At 41.5% G+C, this 21736-nt stretch overlaps 1 protein-coding gene across 1 annotated transcript in view; it reads left to right on the top strand.

Moving 5' to 3' along the window:
* LOC145395435 (uncharacterized) overlaps nucleotides 1–21736 on the top strand; it is a 310749-nt gene that overhangs the window by 103379 nt on the left and 185634 nt on the right. The window lies entirely within an intron of this gene.

Below are 21736 nucleotides of genomic sequence, written 5' to 3'. Positions count from 1 at the left end.
TTGCGTGCTTCCTCTTTGCTTATTATTAGATCCTAACTCACCCTTTCCCTACCACGGAAAAAAAGAGTTTGGGTGATAATGATGATGATGATTTGCCAAAATTCACTATATTTGTCAATTGAAATGTAGCAAAGAAGGGAGGTTCAATAATAATAATAATAATAGTAATAATAATCATCATCATCATATAATTATGAGGAGGATTAGGATGAAGAATCCCCTGCACACACTACACAAATTTGTTAATATCTTCATCTGCTCCTCTGTGTTACTTCCCAGCCAGAACAAATTAATCACATCCCTCATTCCAATGGAGTTCCATAATTTTTTTCTAAACGTATCTTCGCTACTTTTATAAATTTTGTTCATCTTAAGGAGAGAAATAGGATTGGGAAGGGGCTAAGATGGCTGAATGCAATCCCTTCACAACGAATGTTTTCTCCAAAGTTAACAAAATCGCTTATATGTTAACAGGAACCAAGTCAAAAGATTCGAGATTACACAAAAGGAAAAATGAACTATATCTATGATATATTTTTGGCCAAGGACACAGATAAGGTAAAACATAATGGTCTGTTGATTATCACCTTGATTCTGAGGGTGTGGCTGCTGCATTCTTCTGTTGTTTTGCTTGGAGGGTCCCTATGTGCTTCATCAAATTTAATCTTATTGCAATGCTCATGTGCGTATTATTTCCCTCATTGACTTAGGCTCTAATAAAAATTATTGAGAGTGCACGCGCCCGCGCGTGTACGTATCTATCTATCTATCTATCTATATGTGTGTGTGTGTGTGTGTGTGTGTGTGTGTGTGTGTGTGTGTGTGTGTGTGTGTGTGTGTGTGTGTGTGTGTGTGTAGTGAGATAAATCTTGCTGAGTTATGTAAAATCAAGACACGTAATTTAGAAGTGAACAGAAGGACCTAAATACAAAGGACCCGTGACTCGCACAGTATTACCAAAATTTACAATGACTCTGTGGACAAGTCATCAGTTTTGGACAAAAATTTCTAATGCATACATTAATGATACAGAGTCTAACCATTCTGTGTTGTTGCTGAATGCACTCTGTAATGTGGGATCCAGGTATGTCGCATCTAGCAGTTACAGTGTTCCATAATAGCTGTCAATGACAGAGGATTTGTTTGAATCTCCTCAAACAGTTTTAACCCCTCAGAACCGAGTAACTTATCTGGAGGCTATGCTTCCTGCTACGAGGCGTTTATTACACTCAAATGGATTTCTCATACTGGAGCTCTTCATTGAGGTTATATTTGGGTTTTGCAGGTCAAAAAGGTAATCTGAAACTGAATAAAATGGCAAGGAAAAAAGGAAAAAGGCGCATCCTCTCTCATGTGTTAAGGATAGGGCCGTGAATGTTCTTGGGAATGTTATGGTCAAATGGCTACAGGTATACAATGCTGAGTGTAAGATTTATTTGATATAGATGTCATGTTCTCAGGACTCGCCAGTGCTCAGTGATCCCTTTGTATCAGTACGCATAAGACACGGTAGAGGGAGGACCGGGCACGATGCTTCATCTAACCAGAATAACATAACCTGACCTAACCTATCCTGACCTGCAAACCAAGCCCCAACTACCTAACTGAAACTCTCCAAACTTAACCAAAACTAACCAAACCTAAAATAACCTAACCTAACTATCCTGGTAATTATGCCTTCTAAAAACTGCCAGTGACCTCTCTCTCTCTCTCTCTCTCTCTCTCTCTCTCTCTCTCTCTCTCTCTCTCTCTCTCTCTCTCGTCCACTTTCTGTGTACAGGGTGGCCCATAAATAGCGCTTCACTAAAAACTCACGTGGCAGTATCTTGTGTGTTGCGAGGACGGCTCAGTCGGCTGGTGAGGGCGTGCTTGTGGCAGTGGGATTAGGAAATGAATAAATGATGCAGGGTAGGTAAAGATAACACTGAGCCGTCCCCACAACACACGAGAAATCACCAGACGGAGTGGAAATGGAGCGTTATATATGGATTACCATGCCTTTCTGTCTCTAGTTTAGGGCAGCCGGGTGTGTATTGGTTAGCACATCTAGACTGAAACTGGACCAACCTGAGTTTGCTTCTTTGGCTGGTCAGATTCTTGCATAATGTTTGTTTCCTCTTGACAGTGTTCATTCTGTCAGTGTTTTTAGGGACGTGGATGTGACTTCGATTGTTGCGTCGATTTTGTGAGGAAGATTAGGACTTCCATTAAGTGAATTATCTGCCTCTATGACCCCCGTGTAGCTGATAGGCGTTCTTCGTATTTTTCTTTTTCTTTACTTTCCTAGTGGATCATACCTACCTCATTTATGACAGAGATAACACAGGAAGGATGGTGACGATGATGGTGATGATCTTGTGTGAGCTTTCATCGTTCTGTTCTTTTCCTTTTTCTTCCTCCTGGATCATCCCTACCTGATGTGTGATAGAAGAAACAAAGTGATGATGATGACGATGATGATGATGATGATGGTAATGATGATGATGATCATGATGATGATGATGACGACGGCTAAGACCATGATGATGATTAGGATGATAATGGTGATGATGATGGTGATAATGCTGCTGCTGCTGCTGCTGAATATGATGATGATGATGATGATGGCAATGATGATGAGGAGGATAATGATGTTCTTGTCATCAAATTGGGCCTCTTTTGCCAGTTCTGAAAATAATTAGTTGTATGAAAATTAGAATTTAAAAATATTGAATATCATAAAAAACTGGAATATGTCTGGTTCAGGTGTCTTTAATTGTTTCCTTTGTGTTTCGTTTAATTTACGGTGCATCTCTCTCTCTCTCTCTCTCTCTCTCTCTCTCTCTCTCTCTCTCTCACACACACACACACACACACACACACACACACACACACACACACACACACACACACACACACACACTGCTTGCGTGCATGTCTGTCTGTCTGTCTGTCTGCTCTCTCTCTCTCTCTCTCTCTCTCTGGCTTTGGTTAGAGTAGAGACTTAAGGCAAATTTATCGATTTCAGACATAAAGGAGCGTTGTGGCGTGGATGTGGATGTGATAGGAAGCATTAGGAGGAACACACTGAGGTGGTTTGGCCATGTGGAGAGGATGGAGGGTGAGAGACTGAGGAGGAGAGTGTATGTGAGTGAGGTGGAGGGGGGAAAAGGGAGGGGGAGGCCTAGGATGAGATGGAGGGATGGGGTGGAGAGGTATATGAGAGAGGGGGATGTGAATTGGGAGCAGGGCAGCGAAATGGCGGGGGACAGGGCGACGTGGAGGCGCTTTGTTTGTGGCCACCCCGGACGGGATTGAGGCTTCTGGCAATAGATAGATAGATAGATAGATGAGGTTTGTAAAACACACATGGATTTAATTTTTCTCATATTAGGGGAGTTACCCATTTCTAATGGACATACTTACAATTATAAGTAGGCATCTTCTGTAGCCTTCATTGCCCTGTTTCCCCATACGAGGGAACTAACCTTTTCTTCCTGGGTCAACTCCCCCTTAAATGAGATACTTGTTTCCCCATGGACCTATTTAACTATTATGGAGGGGGATGACATACCTATTCCCGCATCATCTATATAAACAAGAGTATAATCCTCAAGGGGAATATGCCTATTCCCCTGTGGAAGCACTAACCCTTCGAATGGCCTTGGCCATTCAGCATGGAGTTATGTTGCTCCACTGATAGAATTTAAATGTTGCCATGATGGACCTACTGCTCTACAAGGGTTGACTTACTGATTCCCACCGAGGACCTTCGGTATATTCTCGGTAGGCCTATTCACTGGTGAACCTGTTATCACCATACCCAACCACTCATCACCAACCCACGTATCCAGTGCTATATGTACCAGTACCAACAGCACCAGCATGAACCAGGATGGTTACACACACACACACACACACACACACACACACACACACACACACACACACACACACACACACACACACACACAAGGCCATGAAAGAAACAGGCAGTCTGAGAGAGACATGCATGCACGCAGGAAGAGAGAGAGAGAGAGAGAGAGAGAGAGAGTAGTTCACAACTCACCCACCTGTCATCCTCTATGCATGATTTTCCCCAGGGAATATTGGGCCCAAATTTTACGAATTACTATTTGACGGTTGACTGTGTAATCACTGAACAGTATGAACAGCAGTTATGATATATCTTAATTTACCTAATTATTCGTTTATTAATATTATTGTCTAATGAATAACATATCATGGAATTAAATGGTAATACTCCCATAACACAGCTCCAATAAAGGGTGTAAGTCGAAGAGGCGAGAGTCAATAATTGTGAAATCTGCAATTAGAGCAGCATCCGACACTCACACCTCTCATCCAACCGTTTCACCGTCCCTAACTGCTGTCCCCTCTTTAGTCGGCAGGCCAACCCCAGGAAATATGCCTAAAAAAAGCTTTTGATGGCATTTTTTTTTCTCAAGGCTAGCAACCATGGTAGAAAGTATCACTCTGATCCAGGCATGTAGAATCACCCGGTTGCCAAAATGGCATTTGACCTATAAGGTAAAATTTGGAGGTCAAAAGGTCAAATAAGGTCAAATTTTGTGTTTCCCTCTTTTATGTTGTACTTTCAAATAATGTTAGGTCTGGTATGAAATACTGAGGAAATGATAAGATACAAGGGTTTTAAATTCCATTATAATACGCAAATGTGAAGAAATCTTTGAATATAAATTCAAATTCTCATTAATGAATTGGTTTTTCAGGAAGCTGAGATACCCTATCTTTACTGATACTGACGTGAGGGCTCCAGGCCAATCTTGGCCCTAATATGTTGTCAAGACCACAAGTCAACTCTTTTTGTAACACCGGATACATTAGGAAAAACATGCATCATAATCAATTGCCATGCATTGATTCAGTCCCTGGAGAAGCCACCAAAGTGGCATGGTTTCCAGGACTGACATTGTGTCTGACCAGTACAGGCCTTTATCTATCAAAGTCAGCTACGAGGACCAAAAGAGCTGGGGATATCCCGAAAGGTGAACGACCAGGAGGATCTTCCACTTTCCCATGCATGCAAGAACTTAATCGCTTTAGATGAAAACAAGGAAAACCTTGCCATGTTTCTGAGTGGCAGACTTGCCAAGCACGATGACAGAGACAAGGAGATAGTTGTTGGTGGCAGCAAAGCAGACGGATATTCGACAACACGGGGAGTCATCTTAACACTACAGGCAAACCATGAGGAGGCGGACACAAGGATCGTCCTCCATGCCCTTGCAGCCATTAATGCTGGATTTGAAAGCAAAATCGTGAAGTGACGTGATACAGACGTCCTCCTCTTGCTCATTCACTTTACCAGGGACAAACCGTGCCAAGTGTGGATGATGAACGGCACCTCCAAGGAGCAGGAATGCCTTCCAGTGCACGTCATCAACGAGAATCTCCCTCGAGTAGTAGTGGAGAATGTGCTTGGCTTCCATATCATAAATGGCTGCGATACTGTCTCGTCCTTTGCTGGGCATATGAAGAAACCGTGTCGGAGTGTGCATTTGCAACATCCAGAGCTGTTGCAGGGTATTGGTAGGGATGGTTCATTAGGCAAAGTTTAGGAGTTCTTATGTATGTTGTACAAGGCACTGTGCTCTACTTCAGATGTTGTTAGGGCCAAACATGACCTGTTCCAGAAAGGAAAAAGGGCGATTGAAATGTTGCCACCAACAAGTGACACACCGGAGTTACATCACTCACGTGCCAACTACCAGGCCAAAGTGTGGCTGCAGGCAAACAAACCTGACGTCGTTATCCCAAGCCCTCAGGAGACAGGAGGTTGGCAGGTACTGGACAAACGGTTAGAAGTAGTGTGGTTATGGAAGCCATCTGTTCTAAGCAGCTGTTTAGAGTTGGTTACTTGTGGATGCAAAACCAAGTGCCGCACACAACTTTGAGTTTGTCATCGAAGGGGGAAACCATGTATACCTGCATGCGGTTGTGATGTAGAGAGATGCCTTAATATCGCAGGCAGTGGACATGGGCTGGATGAATCTTAATGATTTCAACAGCAACATTGTCAAAGGTAATGGGACACAGGGAAAACGATATTCAACCATCGTAGTGCCTTCTTGATGAAAAAACTCATTTATTTTCAGGAAGAAGTGATGTTAAATGAACGGATCTTTACTTTGTGTGTAATCCTATCCATAATGGCGTAAAGAGCATTTTAAATCCTAATTTCCTTCACAATTACCTATCATTTCGCAGCTTAAAACCCTTGTATCTCATTTTTTCATTGTTTCTTGCCAACCCTTACAGTATTTGGAAGTACACAACAAACGAGGGAAAACACAAACTTTGACACTTGACCATTTGACCTTCAAATTTGACCTTATAGGTCTTGGCCTACCGACTACTCTTTCCCTCCTTTCCCACCACACCCCTCGGTCTTGCCTGCATCATCTCCTTTTCTGAGCTCTTCCCACAGAACATGGTGCTACTGAATGTCTTCACGCGCTTTAAATACTATCATGTTTCTATTCCTGCCTTCCATGGGGAAGTAACAGTGTTGTATGCAATCAGTCACTGACAATTATGCTAATTTATGCCCTCTCATGTATGCCATACATAATCAATGTTTTAAAAGTGGATTTTATTTATATATTTCCAACTTTCAGCATAGACTAATATTTTTGCCTGGGGCCCAGCAGTCTTGCATGTCACAAACCAACCACCCTTTATGATGTAGGATTTTCAGTACTGTCAGTGTGGACACCTTTTATAACTTTAGCCGTTTATTAGCATAAATTTAGGTAAGTTGTATAACCTTCCTGTCAAATCACTGGAATGCGAAACTATCCATGCAATGTATAAGAGATGACTTGACAGTAGAAATTCAACGGATAATCGAGGCTAATGCCTCCAAAATAATGGCCAGTATGGTAGAAGTTAAGCACACACTTGATTATAACCTGTAGCACTGACCGCACAAGCTGTTTTCCTTTTCCACACACTAAGTTACAAACACAACTCTCCACGTATAATCCATTGCTCTTGATAATCCGTACAGAAGCTAAAGCACGAGCGAAATATTACTTTGCTCGATGTGTGCGTATGTCTGTTTGTGTGTTTATGGAGACATCTGTATGTGCGGATGTCTGTGTGTGTGCGTTTCTGTGTGTGCTGATGTCTGTGAGTGCGTATGACTGAGTGTGTGTGCGTTTCTGTGTGTGCTGATGTCTGTGAGTGCGTATGACTGAGTGTGTATGCATGTCTGTATGTGTACTCGTGGGTCTGTGTCTGTGTGCATGTCTGTGTTTGTGCTTAAATCTGTGTGTGTGGGTATATCGGTGTGTGTGTATGTGTGTGTGTAATTCACCGGGTCGGTCAGGATCACTTGATGGTCGTGATCACTTGATGGTCGTGATCGTCAGCTTTTGCCCTCCCGGAAGGGAGCTGAGAGCTCATATAGTCCGGTCTAAGGACAAGGCTGTGACCTTCACACACCCACACACCCGTCCCCTTGCTCAAGGGGGACAGTAACCACCTACTTCGTCAGTGAAACTTTTCGCAACCTGAGCGAGGCGCGAACTCCCGTCCACCAGTTGGCAAGCGAGAGCGTTACCACTGCACCAGCGAGTGGTGTGTGTGTGTGTGTGCGTGTGTGTGTGTGTTCTTACCTACCTAATTGTTCTTACCTAATTGTATCTTTACAGGAATGAGTCAAGCTCGTACTGTCCCGTGTCTTAAACCATATTTATCGTACATATCCTTAAATTTGTGAATTGTTTTGGCACACACTATTTCATTCGGTAGTGCATTCCATTGATCAATTGCTTTGTTTGGGAAACTGAATTTCCTTACGTCTTTATCACCTCTCTTCTTATGCAGTTTTTTGCAGTGTCCTCTTGCTGATGCTTCTCCATATGTTAAGTAATCATTTATGTCTATTTTCTCCTTTCCTGATATGCACTTATATAGCATTATCATGTCACCTCTTTTAGTTCTCTCCTGTAGTGTTGGTAGATTCAAGTTTATTTAGTCTTTCTTCGTAGCTTAGGTCCCTTAAGCTTGGTATCCATCTTGTAGCGGCCCTTTGAACTTTTTCAATCTTGTCTATATGCTTTTTGAGATGAGGACTCCAGACTACTGATGCGTATTCCAGGGTTGGTCTAATGAATGATGTTATTATCCTTCTTAGCATGTCTTCATTTATGTTTGTGAATGCTATTCTCATATTTGCAAGCAGTGTATACATGTTCCGTACCTTCTCGCTGATGTGGTCAGCCGGAGATAGTCTGTTATTGATAATCACACCTAGGTCTTTCTCTCTTTCTGATGTGTATAGGGTTTTATTTCCTAACTTATAATCCCAATCAGGTCTTTTTCCACTTTTACCAAACTTGATTACATGACACTTGTCCACATTGAATTCCATTTGCCATGTACTACTAAATTCATGAAGTTTATTTAATTCTTCTTGTAGCTCCCTACAAGAGTCTGTGTTAGTAATTCTCCTTTGTATTTTTGCATCATCTGCAGACATATTCAGATAGCTCTCATTTCCAGTGTTACTGTTTATATCATTTATATACACTAAAAACATGATTGGTGCCTGCACTGAACCCTGTGGTACTCCACTAGTCACTTCTTTCCATGGTGAGTAGTTTCCTCTTAGTACTGTCCTCATTTCTCTTTTTATGAGAGTCTTGCATCCAACAAAACAGTTTGCCTCGAATTCCTCCTTGATGGTACAGTTTCCATAAAAGTCTTCGGTGTGGTACTGTGTCAAAAGCTTTCTTGAAATCTAAATAGATACTGTCCACCCATCCTTCCCTTTCCTGTATTGTGTTTGTTACTCTGTCATAGTAGCTCAACAGATTAGTAACACATGATTTTCCTTTTCTGAAACCAAACTGTCTTTCTGATATCATACTGTGTTCTTCTAGATGATTTACCCAAGCTTTTCTTATAAGTTTTTCTAATACCTTGCTTACAACACTGGTCAGTGATACTGGTCGGTAGTTGAGTGGATTTTGTCTATTTCCTTTCTTGAATAAGGGGACAATATTTGCTTTTTTCCAAATATCAGGTAGTTTACCTTGACTCAAGGATTTCTTGAAAATTAAAAATAATGGTTTACTTAACTCCTTTGCACATTCTCGTAATACCCAACATGAAATTTCACCAAGACCACTTGCTTTTCCTCTGTCTAATCTACTTAACTCCTACTGTATTACTTTTTCTGCTATTTGTATATCTGGTAGTATGTGTGGACATGCGTGTTCCACATAGTCCCTCTCAAAATTTTTTTCTTCTGTAAAAACTAATTGGAAATTCTTATTTAGTGCTTCACAAATATCTTTCTCTTGTGTATAAGTGATTCCCTCGTCCGTAATGGATTGTATTATATCTCTTACTTTGGTTTTGCTTCTGATACAGCTGTAAAACATCTTTGGTTGATCACTACTTTTATTTATTATATCCTCCTCAAACTGTTTTTGGGCTTCCCTCCTTATTCTTGCATAGTCGTTTCTTGCCTGTTTGTAATTATTATACGCCCTTTCACTATTGTGTCTTCTGTATCTATTCCACAACAAATCTCTTCTTTCTTTTGATTTTTTACATTCTGTATTGAACCATTTCTGTATTTTCTTATCTGCTTCTTTGTGCTGTGGGATGTGCTTCTGGACTCCTATTTAATAAAATTTACAGAATTTTTCATATACAGCATTTAAATCTTGTCCTCTAAGCTCATTTTCCCAATCAACTTCTAAGAAATACTTCTTTAGGTCTTGATAATTTCCCTTTTCATAGTTTAGGCTCTTTTTGTAACTGTCATTACTGTTTACTATGTCATATGCTATCCTGAAGTTATAATTTAGTACTGCATGATCGCTTTTGCCGAGTGGAGGGTGATATAGTAAACTGTCAATATCATTTTCTTGCCTAGTAAATACTAGATCTAACACTGAAGGTACATCAAGTCCTCTTTTTTCTGGTGGTTTCCCCTCACATGTTGCGTTAAGAAAAACTCTTGTACGAGATCCAGGAGCTTTTGGTCCCAACAGCTTTCTTGGCTATTTATATCTAGAGTATTCCAATTTATATTTGTATTGAAGTCCCCAGTTAGTATAATTCTTTCCGATTTCTCTTCCATTGTATGTAGCAATGATCTTATACTCTGAATTATACTCTCTGCCAGGTTCTCATATTCGTCTCTTTCCCGTGTGTTTGATCTGGGTGGCATGTACAAATTGGCTACAATTACTTTACCTTCAGATATGTCGATTTCTAGTGCAATCAGTTCTACTTGTGAAGGTATATCTAGTTTTATTTCCCCCCTGGGGGTAGGGGGGTTTGTCAAGAATACTCCCCCAGTATCCCTGCTTGTCGTAAAAGGCGACTGAAAGGGTTGGCGGAGGGTTAGTGCCCCTCCCCGGAAAACAACTAACTAAAAAAACAAACAATAAGCCTCGGACAAGGACTGACCAAACGTTGACGACCAAGGACCGGACAAAGGACATTGCAATTGGAACGTGGAATGTAAGGGGAGCAAATGATGAGGTGAAAGAGAGAGAGATTGTCCAGGTGCTTGAGGATGCGAAAGTGGATGTATGTGGAATAATTGAAACAAAATGGAGAGGAGAAAGTGTGAGAGAATGGGAGTATGGATGGGGTATATATGCAGGAGTAGGTGAGAATGAGAGGGCAAAGGAAGGAGTATGTATAGTTGTGAGTAAAAGATGGAAGAGGAGCATAAGACAGTATGGATCAATTGGATCAAGGATTGTGTGGGTAAAGTTGAAAGTTGGAATACAAATGTGGGCGATTGTGTGTGTGTATGCGCCAACGCAAGATCGTGCTAGAAGAGTGAGAGAAGAGTTCTGGACAAATGTAGAAGTGTGCATGGAAAAGTTTGGAAGGAATGATAGAGTGTTTTTGATTGGTGATATGAATGGTAAAGTTGGGAATGTGAAGGTGGATGGAATAGTTGGTGAGTGGGGTGTGCCTGCTGAGATAGATGAGAATGGGAGTGCGTTAGTGGACATTTGTGCTGGGAGGGGGTTGGTGATAGCCAATACCCTCTTCAGGCATAAAATGATCCACAGGTATACATGGCGAGTGATGAGAAGGGTGGGTGGTGAATTGAGTGAAAGGAAGGCAATGATTGATTATGTGTGTGTGGATGAAAGGATGCGAAGATGTATATTGGATGCAAGAGTTTATAGAGGTTGGGGGAGTGGACTTTCTGACCACTACTTAGTGGTGGCCAGAGTTAAAGTTCAAGTAAGATGGAGGAATAGAAGAAGGGAAAGACGAGAGGAAGGAGTAGTTGCAAGGAGAGTGGAAAGGTTACAAGAGGATGAGAAAAAGGCAGAGTATAAGAAAGAAGTGGAGGAACGATTGGGCAAATATGAGTTGGAGCAGATGGGGGACGTGGAAGGTGTGTGTAGAATATTTACAGAAGAAATATGTGCAGCATGTGATGTGGTGTGTGGAAGGAAGAGAAGACGGAGGGGGGTGCAAGGAACAGCGTGGTGGACTGAAGAGGTGAAACAGGCTGTGGCACAAAAGAAGAAAGCATACAATGAATGGATGAGAAATAGGGGCATGGAAGAAGTTGAGAGGCGGAAGAGAGAGTTATATGTAGAAAGAAAGAGAGAGGTGAAAAGATTAGTAAGAGAGAGTAAGAAGAGAGTGGATGAGGAATTTGGAAGGAATTTGAGTGTAAAGTGGAGGGACTGTAAGAAAATGTTCTGGAAAGAGGTGAAAAGAGTAAGACAGGGTGGAAGTGAAGTTAGCAGGGGAGTGAAAGATAAAAATGGTAGATTACTAGTGGAGAAGGGGAGAAAAAGTGAGCAGATGGAGAGAACACTTTAAGGAATTGTTGAACGTGGAGGATGGAAGTAATACGAGTATAAGTGGCTGGGGAATGGCTGGAAGAAGGAGGGAGGTGAGAAGACAGGAAGAAATCAGTAGGATAGAAGTTGTGGAAGCAATGAAGAAAGTTAAATCAGGGAAAGCCCCAGGAATTGATGGAGTGTGTGGTGAAATGCTGAAGCATGGGGGAGAGATAGTAGTAGAATGGATGTGGAAGATGTGCAGATTGGCCTGAGAGGAAGGTAGATTCCCGGAGGATTGGAAGTCAGGTATAATTACTCCCTTCTACAAAGGGAAAGGGAAAAAGAAGTGTGTGGTAATCATAGGGGCATTGTCTTCTTAGTATAATAGGAAAAGTATATGGTAGGATACTTATTGACAGAGTTAGAGAAAGAACAGAGAAATTAGTTGGAGAAGAACAGGGAGGCTTTAGGAAGGGAAGAGGTTGTGTAGATCAGATATTCATTCTCAGATCTTTAGTGGAAAAGTTTCTAGAGAAGGGAAAGAAGTTGTATGCGGCTTTCATGGATTTGGAGAAAGCATATGACAGGGTGGATAGACTAGGATTGTGGAAAGTGTTAAGAATATATGGAATAGATGGGAAGTTGTTGAATGCTGTGAAGAGTATGTACGATGGTGCGAAGGCTGCAGTGCGTGTGGATGGTGAACTAAGTGAATTTTTCTCTTTAAAAGTTGGGTTGAAACAGGGATGTGTCATGTCCCCATGGTTGTTCAATCTGTACATGGATGGGGTAATAAAAGAGGTACAAGGTAGGGTAGTGGATGTTGGAGTGGCCCTGGTGAGAGAGGATAGTGTTTGGAAACTCCCTGTACTGTTGTTTGCAGATGATACCGTGTTGTTGAGTGAAGACGAAGGGGAGCTGCAAGGCTTGGTGGATGAGTTTGAGAGAGTGTGTAAGAAACGGAATCTAAAGGTGAATGTAGGGAAGAGTCAAGTGATGGTCTTTGAGAGAGGTGAAGTCAGTGAATGTACAGCGAGGTTGGATGGTGAGGAATTGGAAAATGTGAGTACGTTTAAGTACTTGGGTAGTGTGATGAGTAAGGATGGAGGTTTGGAGGGTGAAGTGCTTGAAAGGGTACAGCAGGGAAGAAAGGTTGCTGGTTCTTTGAAAGCAGTGATAAGAAACAGGGAAGTGAGCATGGAAGTGAAAAAGTTACTACATGATAGTATTGTGATACCAACTCTAACGTACGAAAGTGAAGCTTGGACGTTGTTGGAAGGACACAAGTCAAGAGTGAGAGCCGTGGAAATGAGTTATTTAAGAGGAGCCTGTGGAGTCACATGGAGAGACAGGCTGACGAATGAGGATATAAAGGAGCGTTGTGGTGTTGATGTGGATGTGATAGGAAGCGTTATGAGGAACACACTGAGGTGGTTTGGCCATGTGGAGAGGATGGAGGGTCAAAGACTGACCAAGAGAGTGTATGTGAGTGAGGTGGAGGGGGAAAGAGGGAGGGGGAGGCCGAGGATGAGATGGAGAGATGGGGTGGAGAGGTATATGAGAGAGGGGAGTGTGAGTTGGGAGCAGGGGAGTGAAATGGCGGGGGACAGGGCGACTTGGAGGCGATTTGTTTGTGGCCACCCCAAACGGGATTGAGGCGTCTGGCAATAGATAGATAGATAGATTTCCTTGACTTTTAGATTTTTCTTAGTTAATATTGTAATTCCTCCTCCTTTTTTTTTAAATTTCTGTCTCTTCTTCATATATTGTATTCCTCTAAGATTAGTATGTCATTGGATATCCTTGGTGTTAATTTTGTTTCAGTTTGGCATATTATTTGTGGTTCATTTTCTCTGACATAATCATTCATCTCTAGTAATTTAGATACCATTCCATCCACATTTGAGTACATCAACTTTATCATCTTGTTTACATACTTGTCATAACATGGTTCTACTACCTTCCTCCTTTTTCTTCCATCCTGTTTGTGTACCACTTTCATACTTGCAATCCTAATACTTTGTAAAAAAATTTCTTCTTCTCCTCTTCTGATCTTCCCTCATTTTTTGTTTTTGCTTCCTCCCTTTTCTCTTTCAGTAATTCCAGTTCCTTTTGTGTTAGGCATCTTTTTATCCATACATTTTTGAACTCCTCTTTTTCCATAAGATTCTTTGCATTTTTTAGTATCTCTTCCACAATGTTTACACTCTGGAAAGTCATTTTAGAGGTCTTGTCTTGCTTTTCTCGTATTTCGCTAACCTTTTGTGTTCCTCTATGTCTTTACTACAGATTTCCTCTGATACTTCTTTCAGTAAGCTCATTACATTTGCCATCTCCTTTTTGTCTCTTGTGATCTTGTTTTTAACTTCTTCCTCTTCTATACCAGTGATTACTATTGATTTGTTTATCTCTACTGAATCTCTGACTAACTTTGGATTGTTTTGGATTATTCTTTTCACTTCCTTTTTAATGCTTTTTTCCTCCACCCTTGTTTATAAGTCTTTCTTTACTTTCACCATTTCAGCATACGTGGTTTCTACATCATTTTTGTAGCTCTGCACAGCTTCATTCACCTGTGTTATCTTCTCAATATCACTGCTTTGGTCCATAAGACTGCTTGCTTGCCTAATTGTCTCTGTGTCATTTTTGAACTCTTCCATAACACTCTCGTGATTGACTACTGTACTTGCCATTTCACTCACTTTCTTCCTAAGCATACTCAATTCCACTGTTAGTTCACTGATGGTTGTGTCTTTCTTATTGGCCTCCCTTCCTAGTTTTTCTATCTCTTCCTTTTGCAAGTGCATTTGCTGCTTTATTTCATCAATTTCATTTTTGAAAACCATTTCTAGTTTGTGTACACGTTCAACCAGTCTATTGTGAGTCTCCACTTCAACCAGTTCTTGGTAGAAATCATCATTATGCTTTTTACTTTTATCCCTTTTCTTTTCCAAATTTGTTTTACTGAAGTATGTATCCATTTTGTAATACTAAATGAACAGAGTATGTACTTACAGAGTATGTACACTTTCCCCGTGTTGCTGTAGTCTAAACAAACCCAGCTGACTCAGCGCATTTTTTTTCCTCGTGGTTCTTTGTTCTGTTTGAACCAGTCTTGTTTAAACATTTTTTTTTTTTTTTCCTTTTAATAATGAAAAATCATTTAGTCTAACCTGGTACAGAGCTTGACTCATTCAAAGATACTAATTTAGGTAATGCCACTGGCCGTGTTGGTGTGTGTGTGTGTGTGTGTGTGTGTGTGTGTGTGTGTGTGCCTACGAATGCATATTGCTTAATGTCTGTCTGTCTATCTGTCTGTCTGTCCGTCTGTCTTTCTGTGTGTGGGTGGGGGGTGTTGGAGTCAGATAGGTGGGTGCTTGGGGTGGGCGAGATTTGATTGGTGAGGTTCGTGGTTCGGTGCATCGCCAGGGTGGATGGGCAGGATGGTTGGTTGCGTGGGGCTGATTGGTTGGGTGGGATGTGTGGAGTGGCTTGGGGTTGGTTGTAGGGGTAAAAGGGTTGGTGACTGATTGCGTGGTGTGGGCTGGGTGAGTGGCTAGATCGGTGGGTGGTAGGAGAGTGTTCGGTAATTTAGGTTTCACTGAGATGAGTTTGGTGGATGAGTGGGGTTCGAATGGGTGGATGGGATGGCAGGGTGAATGGGTTTGGGTAAGAAGGGTGGTTGGGAATGTGAATAGGAAAGTGTGTTGGTGGGAGGAGTGGTTGGAGAGGATGGATGGGTTCTCAGGGTGAGGTGGGTGGTCAGGGTGGGTGAGTATTCGGGGAGAGATGGGTGGGTACGGTGGGAGGGCTGAGTGGGTTGATGTGCTGGATGGCATTGTTGGGTGAACAGGGTGGGTTGCATTCATGGGTGGGGAGGGTGGGTGAGCGTAGGTGGTGGGCAAGATGGGTCATCGGAATGTATGGGTCACCAGGGTTTGTGGGCACGGTGGGTCACCAGGGTGCCTGAGAAGATTGCGTGGCCGGGGTGCTCTGCGTGGGTGTTGGGTTGGTCGTTTGGTGGGTGGGTGGGTTCAGGGTGGGTAGGTGAGTGGGTAGATGTGTTGGGTGGCATTGATAGATTAACTTGGTGGGTGGCATTCGTGGGTGGGCAGGGTGGATGGCCGCGATAGGTGAGCTTGGACAGTCTCACTGGTGGCTGAGAAGGGTAAGTGTTGGATGGGTTGAGTGAGTAGGAGGATGAGTGGGTGAGTGAATATGTGGCTTCCCAGATGATAAGGCAGGACGACTTTAATGGCCAGTATTTATATAACTTGTCACTGTTACTTAGATATTAGTATGAGTATATCGTTTAGAATATGCTGAACAAATACTTGGGATGAATCTCTATACTGCAGGATCATCCTAGTGAAAACTGCTAAAACTTCAGTATAATTAGCCTACTGCTCACTGAATTGAAGGTGGATGTATACGCAGAATAATCGACCGAATGGTAGAAAAAATTATGAGTTTACTTATGTTACATGAGGCAAGACGTGACAGCAAAGCTTTAGGTCCCCTATACCATCAGCCTAACAATGCGGTCGTTTTGTTGATCTCTGTGTTTCTAACTGTTGCTTCACTTTTAATGATAAATACTTTAGGCAAAGTGCAGGGATGGCAATGGGGTCCTCCCTCAGCACGGTTATAGCTAACTTATTTTTAGATCATCTAGAAATACTAGATTTAACGACATAGTTCCTAGGAAGGTAGTTTAGATTAGGTATGTAGACGATGTACTTCTGATAGCTCCTCGCAGGTTAGATTTGAGCAGGCTTTTAGATCAGGTAAATAGTGTTGAAAATAGTGTATAATTTACGAAAGAGTATGAAAATGTAAATACGTTGCTTTCGCTTGATGTACTTTTATTAATCGTGGGAACTAGTAATAATGGTATGTAGTGGTGAGGATGCTGATGGTTCTACTAGGTGGTGGTGGAAGTGTGTGGTTTTATAGTGGTGGTGGTGGAAGTGTGTGGTTTTATAGTGGTGGTGGTGGAAGTTAGTGGTGGTGAAAGTCAGTGGTGGTGGAAGTTGGAGGTAGTGGAAGTTAGAGGTGGTGGATGTAAGAGGTGGTGGAAGTTAATGGTGGAGTGGTGGGTGGTGTGTCTTAGAGTTTTTAAGGAAAGGTGGTGTGGGGGGGGAGGTGGTGACAGTGATGGAGGGAGAGATTGTGGTGGTGACAGTGATGAAGAGGGTGATGGTGATAGTGATGGAAGGGGAGATTGTGTTTATAGTGACGAAGGGGGAGATGGTGGTGGTGACAGTGATGTAAAGGGAGAGATGGTAACGAAGGTGACGCACTTATGTTTCTGTAATAACTAAAAAACTGTTGGTAAAACTGCCACCAAAAAGTATGCAGGCCTGATCCAGGACCAGGCAAAACTTGTAGGGGCCAGGAAGAGCCTCATTTATAACTGGAGTTATCCTGTATAAAAGATGGAGGGGGAGATGGTGGTGGCGGTGTTAGTGGTCGAGGGCGAGGTGGTGGTGATAAGTGATGTAGTAGGAGATGATGGTGGTGAAGAGAGGGGGAAGGATGATGGTGCAAGGTGGACGGCAGAACGTGGTTGTGACAGTTGTAGGGGGAGATGGTGATGGTAATAGTGATGCAGGGGGAGACTGTGGTGGTGAACGGAGGAGTCGTCGTGGTGTAAAGCGGGGGCGGGACAATGAGAAGGGGTTGGTGAAGAACTGAGAGAAATGTGGAGATTAACTTGTATGGAGTAGTGGTAATTCTGAGTGTGTTTGGTGGGAGCCATGTGGGGGATATGGTGGTGTATAGATAGTGGTGGTGGTGAAGTGAGTGATGGCGGTTTTAGTAGCAGTAGTAGTAGTAGTAATAATAATAATAATAATAATAATAATAATAATAATAATAATATCTAGAAGTGTGTAACTCTCAGAGGCATTTACTGATCTCAACCTATGAGAATATTGTTTTTTTGTAATAACTCAAAAACCCGTAGTTAGATTGCACCAAAAAGTATACAGACCTGGTCCAGGACCAGACAAAACTTCTAGGGCCAAGAAGTGCCTCATTTATGATTTGGTTTCTCCTGTACAGAAGAGTAATTGAAAACTGTTGAAAAGTGGGGTATCCTAAATAATGTAATGTCAAGCATGAATGAGCTTTTTTTCATACACATATCTGGAATATAAATTTATCACGAGATCGCAATCCATGTTCATGTATATATAGTAGTTCTGGAGAAAACTGAGGTTGAAAATTCATGATTTTTGGACATTTTTGAACTTGTGATCTTGAAAAGTAGGTCAAGATCACAGAAGCTGGGTCAGTGTAGTAGAGTTATTGTGCTGTACATCCTTAAGATGTATGATTAAAATCGGGGGAAAAGTGGACACAATTACAATAATATAAACTATGACTGATACATAGATCTCCACCTATTTTAACTGGTGGATATCAACTAAAGGATTGTAACTGTAAGAGACAGTGACCTCCACCAATGAGAATATGGCTGAAATTATGTTTTTGTAATAACTCAGAAACTGTTGGTAAAACTGCCACCAAAAAGTATGCAGAACTGATCCAGAACCAAGCAAATCTTCTATGGCCAAAAAAAGCGTCATTTATATTTGGGGTTATCCTATACAAAAGATCATTAGAGAAGTGTTGAAGAGAGGGATGTCCGAAGCATCGTAATGTTATGCATGGATGACCTTCAAATTTCTTCCTCACAAATGATTAGAAAATAATTTTAACATGCGATTGCCTTTCATGTTCAAATATCTATAATAGTTTTGGAGTCAATTGAGGTAGAAAATTCATTATTTCAGATCAGAAGACTGTAACCGCCGGAGACAGTTACTGATCTCCACCTATAAGAATATTGCTGAATTTAAGTTTTTCTGTAAAAACTAAAAAAAAAAAAAAAAAAGGCCAAACTGCCACAAAAAATACACACACATACACACACTCACACACACACACACACACACACACACTATATACAGTATATATATATATATATATATATATATATATATATATATATATATATATATATATATGGTCCAGGACTTGACAAAATTTCTTAAACAAGAAAGTGGCTTTATGTTTTTTTTTTTTTTTTGGAGGATGAAAAATCAATTGAAAAACGTTAAAATATGGAGTGTCCGAGGCATCTTAATGTCACATATGAATAATGTTCAAATTCTTTCCATACAAGTTTCCATACAAATTTACATTTTGTATTTTTTATGCAAGGAAGAAGGAACCAAAGACAAGGAGCCCACTAAATTGTTCCCTCCAGCAAAAGAAAAACAAGAAAACCGGGAGTTAAACATCCTTTCATTTCGAAATGCCTGGACACAATGTGTTTAAAAGACTTGAGATCATAGACAGTAGGAAATGCAGACAGAAGGAGACTGTTCCAATGTCGATCTGTTACATTCATGAGGGACTGGGGTTAATGTTTAATTATGGCAGTAGAAAGCTGGACAGAAAAAGGATAAGAGTTTGTTGCTAGACACGTACTATGTGCCTGCCATAGTGATGGGAGGAATGAAAACTGACAGTTCAGAGGAGCAGCGACCACTGAAGTAGCAATAGAAGAGATATAAAGATACAACAGTGTGGAAAAGATATAGAGATTGAATGGAGCCAGTATACAGAGGAGACTTAATGAGTCATAAAACCTTTGACTCCACCTTGTTGGGAAGAGCTGCATGTGAAAGTTGTTCTCTACACAGGGGTGTAATAAAACCCGTGTATAAAGTTAAAAACTGTGAAAGGGTAAAGAAGGCATGGAGTCAGCTTAGCACACCTAATCTCTTGGAGGCAGATGTTAGAGGAAAGGTAATATGATCTTTCCAAGAAAAATCCCCAAAGAATGAAACCTCAGGCATGTTTAAAGATGATGCAGGATTGAGATGGGTAATGTTAAATGTTAGAAGGATGCACTTGCAGAAGACTTTGTCAGGCTGACAGTTGAAAGAACTGAGTTTTTGATGTTTCATAAACACTAATGATTAGAATGAATAGAGCCAGTGAGATGACAGTGCTATGAGGAAAATCACTATTGACAACCATTGGAGAAGAATGGTGGCCAGCTACAACAGCAGGTTTAGAGCAACCAAGAAGGAAGCTAGAGATTAAGGCACAGACAGACACATAGAAAGCGTAAGAGGACAGTTTGAAAATAAAGATTTATGTCAGACTCGATCGAATGCCTTTAAGATGTCAAGTGCAATGGCAAAGCTTTCTCTGAAGTCCTGAAGACAGGATGACCAGGAGTATGAAAGGTAGGTGTGAAGATCACCAGTGGAGCGTCCCTGCCGGAACTCATACAGACGATCAGAATGAAAGTTGTGCTAAAATTAAATTTTTTTTCTAGTTAAGAATAGCCTCTCTAGTTTATAATAGCCTCTAGTTAAAAACAGCCTCAACATCTGAAATACAGGATGTTAAAGCAATTAGGCGATACTTAGAGGGCTAGAAATGGTCACGTTTCTTTGGAACAGGCTGACTGCGAGAAAACTCCCAGTAAGAAGAAAAGATACAAGTTGACAGACAAAGGGGAAAAAGTGTACTTAGGCAGGGAGTAAGCACAGAAGCACAGTTCTTGAGGACAACAAGAAGTACCCCATCATGCCTGTATGCCTTGTTAATACTAAGGCTAGCAATGACAGAAAGTATATCAACTGAAGATATTCTAATGTCAGCCATGAGGAAGTTAGAAGGGGGAAGATGATGGAATAACAGTAACAGGATCTAAGGTGGACCTGGAGGAAAAACTCTGAACAAAGAGGTCTTTATCAGTAGTTGAAACAACTACAGTTATCCAACTGGAAAAGAGAAGGGGTGGATGATGAAGTAGAGTTGTTAGAAATGTTTTTGGCAAGGTTTGAGAATGAGCAGAAAAAATCTGAGTTGGAGAGTACAGAGTATATAGCATGAATCAAATTATTTCAGGAATAACGAAAAGCAGACTTTGCACGATTCCAGGCAGAAACATAATAGACGTGAGATTCAGGGCAGGGTTGGCTCCAGTGCCTTTTTTAGGCCTTCTCCTTGTTGTGGACAGTATTAGAACAAGCATGAATAAACCATTTTTTTTCTTTACATTAGTCGCAGGATAAGAGAAAGGAATGTATGCTTCTATGCCTGAGAGAAAAGCTCCATACTGCGCAAGGTATACTCAGATGGTGCTCTGTCTTGGAAGCAATAATCATTCCAAAGAAAATTAAAGAAGTACTGCCTGCAGGCCACCCAATCAGCAGATTCAAAGTTCCACAGTCGGCATTTCTTGGGAGAGTACACAGGCCTCACTGGAGCAATAGGACAGGTTAAGGTGATAAGGTTGTCACTGAAGAAACCCAATGGAGAGAAAGGAGTAACAGCATGAGCAGAAGGATTAGCTGTAAGGAAGAGGTCAACTTTGTTGGAACTCTCTCCTAGTTTGTCAGGGATACGGGTAGGGTGCTGTACAAGCTGCTCGAGGTCATTAACCCTAGGCATCCCATCGACGTATGGGTAGGGGAGCGCAGTGATAGTTCGGCCAGGAGGATAGTTCGGCCACTGGCCTTCCTGAGTAATGTAGGGGACCTAGATCATTGAGATTTCACATGAAGTTCCGTGATCTTGCCGACAAATGGCACATGTGTTTTTGTTTTGGTTGGCCGGGAAACAGCAACATCAGGTTAGATTTTATGATTTTTCATGACCCCTATGTACTTTTTCGGTGATCCAACGTAAGCAGTAGCTCCATTAATACTTCAGGGTTGTTATCCATATATAGTGCAAATATCATTTATCGTCTATAGGTGACGTGAGAGTAGATAACACTCGAACAGCTTATGAACTCTGGGTTTCGGGGCGCCATGTGTACATCTTTATACGTGGGGGATGATTCGGCCACTTGAAGTGAGGGATGGTTCGGCAGGGTTGCCAGGTGGCCGAAC

This window comes from Coenobita brevimanus, chromosome 31 (assembly GCF_032717465.1).
Source record: "Coenobita brevimanus isolate Jiangsu-jjx chromosome 31, ASM3271746v2, whole genome shotgun sequence".
Lineage (NCBI taxonomy): Eukaryota > Metazoa > Arthropoda > Malacostraca > Decapoda > Coenobitidae > Coenobita > Coenobita brevimanus.
The sequence above is the reverse complement of the archived record's forward strand: the minus strand, read 5'-3'. Positions and strand labels throughout refer to the sequence as shown.